This window comes from Bison bison, unplaced genomic scaffold, assembly GCF_000754665.1.
Source record: "Bison bison bison isolate TAMUID 2011002044 unplaced genomic scaffold, Bison_UMD1.0 scf7180017864176, whole genome shotgun sequence".
NCBI lineage: Eukaryota > Metazoa > Chordata > Mammalia > Artiodactyla > Bovidae > Bison > Bison bison.
Genome location: NW_011494748.1, coordinates 4,692,953 through 4,701,476, shown reverse-complemented (window position 1 = coordinate 4,701,476; position 8,524 = coordinate 4,692,953).

Here is an 8,524-nt window from a genome sequence, read left to right as displayed (position 1 = left end):
TTCATGATATTCAAAAAACTTAGAATCATAGGCAAAATGCCTAAACTTGAGGATTTCTTTTCTTCCCTAGAATAACATCTGTTGTTCAAAGTCTCATAAGCCATTAAATATATCTCAGTCACTTAAAGAGAAATTTCCTAATTTAGTCCCCAAATCAAAACGAGAACCTAGAAGAGTGAAAGAAGGGATGATGTTTTATAAGATGAGAACTGATTTCATATCTGGAATTAGAGTTCATATAAGGAGAGATCTTAGACATCATTAAATTCAGAACATTCATTTCACCTGCTAATTTGCTAGTTGACTTTGGATAACTAGAAGATATGACTTACAGAGGTGCTTTAAAAGAAATTTCAACAATATTGCATCTCTCTTCCCAGCTCCTAGAAACTGCTGATCTTTTACTGTTTTCAATTTTGCCTTATCCAGAATATCACATACTTGGAATCATTCAGTATGTAACCTTTTCAGATTGGCCTCTTTCAAGTAATAATTTGCATTTACAGCTCCTCCATGTCATTTCTTTTTAGCACTGAATCAATCATATTCCATTTTCTGGATGTACCTACTGAAGGACATCTTTGCCGCTTCCAAGTTTTGCCCATTATGAGTATATCTGATATAAACATCTGTGTGCAGGTTTTTTGTTTGTTTGTTTGTTTGTTTTGGTGGAGACAAATTTTCAACTCTTTTGAATAAGTACCAAAAATACAGTTATTGCATCATTCAGTATAAGTGTGTTGAGTTTTGTAAGAAACCACCACACTGTCTTCTCAAGTGACTACCATTTTGCATTCCCATCAGCAATGAATGAGAGTTCCTGTTGCTACATATCTTTGCCAGCATCTGACATTTCCCCAACACTAGCCATTTCAGAAATGGTATGGACCTAACAGAAGCAGAAGATATTAAGAAGAGGTGGCAAGAATACACAGAAGAACTGTACAAAAGAGATCTTCATGACCCAGATAACCACGATGGTGTGATCACTCATCTAGACCCAGATATCCTGGAATGCAAAGTCAAGTGGGTCTAAGGAAGCATCACTAAAAACAAAGCTAGTGGAGGTGATGGAATTCCAGTTGAGCTATTTCAAATCTTAAAAGATGCTGTGAAAGTGCTGTACTCAATATGCCAGCAAATCTGGAAAATTCATCAGTGGCCACAGGACTGGAAAAGGTCAGTTTTCATTCTAATCCCAAAGAAGGGCAATGCAAAAGAATGCTCAAACTACCACAGAATTGCACTCACTTCACACTCTAGCAAAGAATGCTCAAAATTCTCCAAGTCAGGCTTCAACAGTACATGAACTGTGAACTTCCAGATATTCAAGCTGGATTTAGAAAAGGCAGAGGAACCAGAGATCAAATTGCCAACATCTGTTGGATCATAGAAAAAGCAACAGAGTTCCAGAAAAACATCTACATCTGTTTTATTGACTATGCCAAAGCCTTTTACTGTGTGGATCACAACAAACTGGAAAATTCTTCAAGAAATGGGACTACCAGACCACCTGACCTGCCTCTTGAGAAACCTATATGCAGGTCAAGAAGCAACAGTTAGAATTGGACGTGGAACAATAGACTGGTTTCAAATAGGGAACGGAGTACTTCAAGGTTGTAAATTTTCACCCTGGTTATTTAACTTATATGCATAGTATATCATGCAAAATGCCAGGATGGAGGAAGCACAAGCTGGAATCAAGATTGCTTGGAGAAATATCCATAACCTCAGATACACAGATGGTACCACCCTTATGGCAGAAAGTGAAGAAGAACTTAAGAGCCTCTTGATGAAAGTGAAAGAGGAGAGTGAAAAAGCTGGCTTAAATCGACATTCAGAAAACTAAGATCACGGTATCCAGTCCCATCACTTCCTGGCAAATAGATGGGGAAACAGTGAAAATAGTGGCAGACTTTACTTTTCAGGCTCCAAAATCACTGCAGATGGTGACTGCACCCATGAAATTAAAATGTGCTTATTCCTTGGAAGAAAAGCTATGACCAACCTAGACAACATATTAAAGGTCCATTTAGTCAAAGCTATGGTTTTTCTAGTAGTCATGTATGGATGTGAGAGTTGGACTATAAGGAAAGCTGAGTGCCAAAGAACTGATGCTTTTGAACTGTGGTGTCAGAGAAGACGCTTGAGAATCTCTTGGACTGCAAGGAACTCAAACCATTCAATCCTAAAGGAAATTAGTCCTGAATATTCATTGGAAGGATTGATGCTGAAGCTGAAACTCCAATACTTTGGCCAACTGATGCGAAGAACTGACTCATTGGAAATGACCCTGATGATGGGACAAATTGAAGGCAGGAGAAGGAGATGACAGAGGATGAGATGGTTGGCTGGCATCACCAATTCAATGCATATGAGTTTGAATAACCTCCAGGAGTTGGTGATAGACAGGGAAGCCTGGCGTGCTGCAGTCCATGGGGTCGCAAAGAGTGGGACACGACTAGCGACTGAACTGACTGAACTGAGCCTTTCTGATAGATATGGAATGGTATATCATTGTTGTTTTAATTTGCATTTCCTTAAATGATATATGATGTGGAGCATCTTTTCATATGCTTACTTATCACCTATATATCTTCTTTGGCAATATGTTTATTAAGGTAATTAACCCACTTTAAAATCCTTGTTTGTTTTCTTAGTGTTGAATTGTAAGAGTTCTTTGTGCATTTTGGATAATAGTTCTTTATTAGATGTGTCTTTTGGAATAATTTTTTTTCCCTATGGCTTCTTTTCTCATTCTCTTGACATTGTGTTTTGAGGAGCAGAAGTTTTTAATTTTAATGAAGTCCATTTTATCTTTTTTTTTTCATGCATTTTATCTTTGGCATTGTACTTAAAAAGTCATTGCCATACCCAAGGTCATGTAGGTATTTTCCTATGTTATCTTCTAGGAACTTTATAGTGAGTTTTATTTTTTTTTTTGCATTTTACATTTTAGTCTATGACTCATTTGGATTTAAGCTTGAGAAGAGTGGAAGATATGTGCTAGATTCATTTTTTAACATGCGGATGTGCAATTGTTCCAGCATCATTTATTGAAAAGACAATCTTTGCTTCATTGTATTGACTTTGCTCCTTTGTCAAAGGTCAGTTGATTATAATCACATAGATCTGTTTCTGTGATCTCTATTCTCTTCCACTGATCTATTTGTCTATTCTTTTGCCAATACCACACTGTCTTGAGTACTGTAACTACAGAAAGTCTTGAAGTTAGGTAGTGTCAGTCCTCTAACTTTGTTCTCCTTCAATATTATGTCAGTTATTCTGTGTCTTTGCCTCTCCATATAAACTTTGAATCAGTTTGTTGATATCCATAAAATAACTTAGTAGTAGTAATGTTAGTTACTCAGTCAGGTCCTATTCTTTGTGATCCCATGGACTGTAACCCACCAGAGTCCTCTGTCCACGGGATTCTCCAGGCAAGAATACTGGAGTGGGTTGCCATTCCCTTCTCCAGAGGATCTTCCTGACCCAGGGATCAAACCTAGGTCTCTTGCATAGCAGGCAAATTCTTTACCATCTGAGCTAAAAGGAAGTTCCTATAAAATAACTTGCTGAGATGTTAATTGGTATTGCATTAAATCCATAGATCAAATTGGGGAGAACCGACATCCTGACAATATTGAGTCTTCCCTTTCATAAACATGAAATTTCTCTTCATTTATTTGACTCTTGATTTTGGTCATCAAAGTTTTATAGTTTTCTTCATATCGATCTTGTATGTATCTTGTTAGATTTATACCCAAGTAGTTAATCTTTTGGATGCTAATGTAAACAGTATTGTGTTTTAAATTTCCAATTCCACTTTGTTGTTGGTATAGGAAAGCAACTGATTGTTGATATTAACCTTGCTATAATTGCTCATTAGTTCCAGTTTTTCCATTGATCCTTTCTAATTTTCTTCATAGATTTTTTTTTTAATTTTTTAAAATAATTTTATCTTAAGAAACTTCTTGTATCCTACAAAAATGTAATAAAAATGAGAAATGAAAATTTTAGCATAATTCTCAACAGTTCAAATTTTCTAATTTTAGAGAATTTGTAGAGTTCTTCCCATATAGTAGAAATTCTCTTTTTTCCTCAGGAGCTATATTTAGTAATTTAATAATAAAAAAGTAGAAGCATTAGAGCAAAGAGTTAAGTTGATGCAAAAACAACAAAAAATCCAACAGAAGTTGCTTAAAGTGTTGTTTTCTTTTTTCATGTGGCCAGGCTTCCTTGCTTCATACGATTATTCAGAAATCTATGCTTCCTCCATTTTCTGCTACTCAATAGCATGTGTTTCTAACTTCTGTGTTCTTACACTTGTGATGAGTACAAGTATGAAGGAGCAAGAGCTCAGAGACAAGCTGTACCACAGCTTTGACTCTGCAATCTTTTAAGAACTAGGTCTGAAATTGGCAGCCACCGATTAAGGCCGCAAGCCATTGCCAAGAATTTAGTCGCGTGATGACAACTAACTGCAAGTGGGTGGGGAGAATAGGGAATGTGTCTCTATAGAGACGTGTTAGCTACTACTTTAGTATTCTTCTAGAAGGTGACAACTGACTGGGCTAGGCAATTATCAATCATTGCCAGAGTAAGTTAAAGCAGAGAATGATGATGAGGATGATGATGATGAAAAACATACCAATCTTAACCATTTTAACTTAACCAAGTGCATATTTATTTATAAATATTTTAATACACAGAGAATACTTTTCCTTTGAAAATGGATCTACCTCAATAAAACTCAACATAGTCTTTCTTCCATGAATTATTAATGTATTCATAATGCATTTCTGTGATATTATGTATTGATTTTCTTGTAGTGAATTAAACTCATATACAAAGCAACACGAATACAAAAAATTTTAGATTTATATTTTCTGTATTTTTGGCAATTGTCTTGTTTCCCACCTAATCTAAAACCATTTTAATTATATTTTTAAATTTTAGTTTTTTTACTTGTGAGAAAAATCTTTATGCAATGTACTATTAAATTGTATTACAATAATAGGTACAATTGCAAAAACTGATTTAAGAACAAGCAATTGATGCTGCATAAGTACTCAGCTCATCCAGCAGGAGCAGAAAGGGCATGAAAGTTCTAGAAATTCACAACAGTTGTGAACATAACCTGTGTTGGTGGCATCAGTCCCTGCATTGTAACAAAGGAATACTCAATGGTGGTTAACCTAAGAAGTTGTTTAAATGGAGATTAATTGACAGAGCTTTTCTTTCTTGTTTTTTTCTCTTTTTGTTTTTAACTCAAATTGGAAATGTTTGTCTATGATGACATATAGTCCTACAAATAACTGGAGAATAAAGTATTTTCATCTTGATTATTGATATGAGTGTACAGATCTAAGGCTGAACTAAAAATACACTTACATTCATACACCTTCATGGTCTATTTAAATTGTGTGTAAGAACTGCAGTATTATGCCTATTTCAACTTCATGAACTAGAGGTTTGACATTTAGAAGTATAAATATCCTGAGAATGTATGTGGTAGTTTGTATCAGTGATTGTGTTCTCCTTTAAATGGAATATATAGCTTCATGAAAAAGAAAACATTCACATTATGGTAAAATGACTCTTCTTAACATCCATGGATAAAGGAGTTCCCTGTATGATAAATGTGAAAATATTGTCATATATACCAAGCCCATTCAAAATATCATTGTATATAACAAACCCATTCTTAACAGTAATTTTTAAACTGTGTGTCTTCAACAGCAGCATTAGCAATACCAGAGAACTTGCTTTAGAAAGTTTCTTGTAAGCACTCCAGGCTCACAGAATTAGAAACTCTCGAGTAAGGCACAGTACATCAGGTCCTCAAGGAGCTCTCAAAGGAAAGCTGAGACTATTCCCCACAGAACTCTGCACCTCCATTTGCATCTACAGCAGCCGCAAGTGTGCTTCTGTGTCTGTCTGTGCAGATTTGCTTCTGCACTCCTCCCCTCACTTTTATTTTTTGAGTTTACCAATGGATTGACAACACTGCAAAAGCCCAGCCCAAGGTGATTCTAGTAGAGCAGTGTGGCTTCTGTATTGGTTATCTCTTTGGATTCTAGAACCTCATCATTTTAATCACAAGTCCCATTATTTGCTATTATTTGTTCCATCAGAATTTATATTAGGAAACATTTTTTGAAAAAGGAAGAAAATAGGTACTCCTAAAAAACAATACAGGGTTTGTCTGTTATTTGTATTTTAGTATTCAATTTATAAGGTGTTTGCTGAACACTAAGGATTTCCCAAGTGGCTCAGACAGTAAAGAATTTGCCTGCAATGCAAGAGACCCAGGTTTGATCCTTGGCTCGGGAAGATCCCCTGGAGAAGGGAATGGCTACCCTCTCCAGTATTCTTGCCTGGAGAACCCATGGACAGAGGAGCCTGGCAGGCTACAGTTCATAGGGTTACAAAGAGTTGGACATGACTTTCACTTTACTGAACATTAAATATTCATCTGGCCCAAAGACATATGTTAGGGGTAACTGAACATTTCCAATGTATATTCAACATTTTTTTCTATGATTCTGATGGACACCTAGGTTATAAAATTTATAACCTTATAGTCTTACACAAAGCAGCTTTTAACAAGGTAATTCTCTTATTTTGTAATAATGCAGGCTCTTTTATAAAATTTACCCAGTGTGATGCCATTATTTTTAGCTGAGAAATTTTGAATGGGTTTCAAAGATTGGTAACATTTTGCTATTTATTATCAAATCATCAATTTCTAGAATTATCTTTTAATAATATATTGTTACATTACATTTTGATTAAACATATCTAATTATATCTCATGTTAATTTTTTCTTCAATATGGACCATCAGCATTGTCAGTGTTGTCCTTTACATAATAATTTTCTGACATTCCCAAAGATATTATTGGACCAACCAAACTTGTTATCATTTATGCTAGTCTATGCTACAGATTATTAGCTTAAAAATGTTTACCAGCATCTCATAAAGCTACTAAATCTAGTTATATGTTCTTTTAAGTGAAATTTTTTTCCAGGTGGGTTTTCCTGGTTATTGTCAAATTAGATAATAATGACTCAGTTCCTTTAAAAATGGAAACAAAACAGTTTATAATTCATTATTTCACAAAGGTAAGCCTATTTCATGACAACTACACCTTTATTATTGGCATAATAGAAAAAAGGCTCTTGTGGTGAAAAATGAGAAGAAATTAAGCCGACAGTTTAGAATGGGGAATGACACTTAAAGTGAGCTCTGTGATTCATGTCGAATAATCTATCCTTCTAACATATTCAGCAGCTAATTATAATGCTCCTCTAAATCAATCTGTTTTATAACCATATTTTTTAAAAGACTACTCTTCAAAAGCTAAATATAGCCCTAGACTCCTCAAAATTAGAGTGTTTCCAGGAAAATGGTGGCTTTAAAGAAATGTTCTAGTTGTCAGATTTGGACTGCTGAAACCCAAGAAGTGATAGTGCTCAGTGAGTCAAGAATTTATTCTACAATAAATTTACATCTGAAGCTCTGAGCAAAATTGCAATGACTTGTCCTAATTTTGGAGATCACATTTCCTTTTCCTGCAGTGCTGGCTTACTGTACTGCAGCGAGTAAGTAAGGGTGGTACTAATCATTATACATTTAACTGAAGTTCAGCTCTGTCGTGAGGTGACACATACATATTTCCCTTAAAAATATCTTTTTTCTTGGTAATTGAGAGCCAGACTCTAAATTTCTACAAAAAGCAATTTGACTCATTGACCCTTTACTTGTTAAGATAAAGGAAGTAGGATAACTAGGACTAAGTATTTTCAACATACTGGCCTGAAGTACCTCTAAACTCTAAGCTTTTATACTATATAGTAATAAATATAGAAATAATAATTCCACATAATGTATCCTCACACTAAACTTATTACCTACGGAGTCTTTTTTTGAAAAAATCAAGTAGAGTTGGTTTACAATGTTGTGTTAGTTTCAGATGCACAGCAAAGTGATTCAGTATACATGTATGTATATCCATTCTTCTTCAGATTATTTCCCCATATAGGTAATTACAGAATATTGAGTTCCCAGTGCTATACAGTAGATCCTTGTCGATCATCTATTTTACAGATAGTAGTGTGTATCTCTTAATTCCACATTCTTGATTTATCTCTTCTCTCTCCTTCCCTTTTGGCAACAATAAGTTTATTCTCTATGTCTTTATCAGTCCCATTTAAAAATAAATATTAATTGTCCTTTTACTTGAAATTGGCAGTGGGAAGAGGAAGAGAACCCAAAGAAAACATTATATGTATTCAAGAATCTACCAAATGAACATAACTTAACATTCCACCCACCATTATAAATTGAGACTGCTAAATTCTGTGAAATACCTCTAAACTCCAACTTTAAGTTTGGATGTGTGAAATACAGCATCATTCACTATTCGGTGTTAAACCATGCTTTGAGTTGTTTCCATTTATATTGCATCAAAGCAGTCGAAAACCAATTGAAAAGTTTCTTCAGACAGTCATTGTGTGGG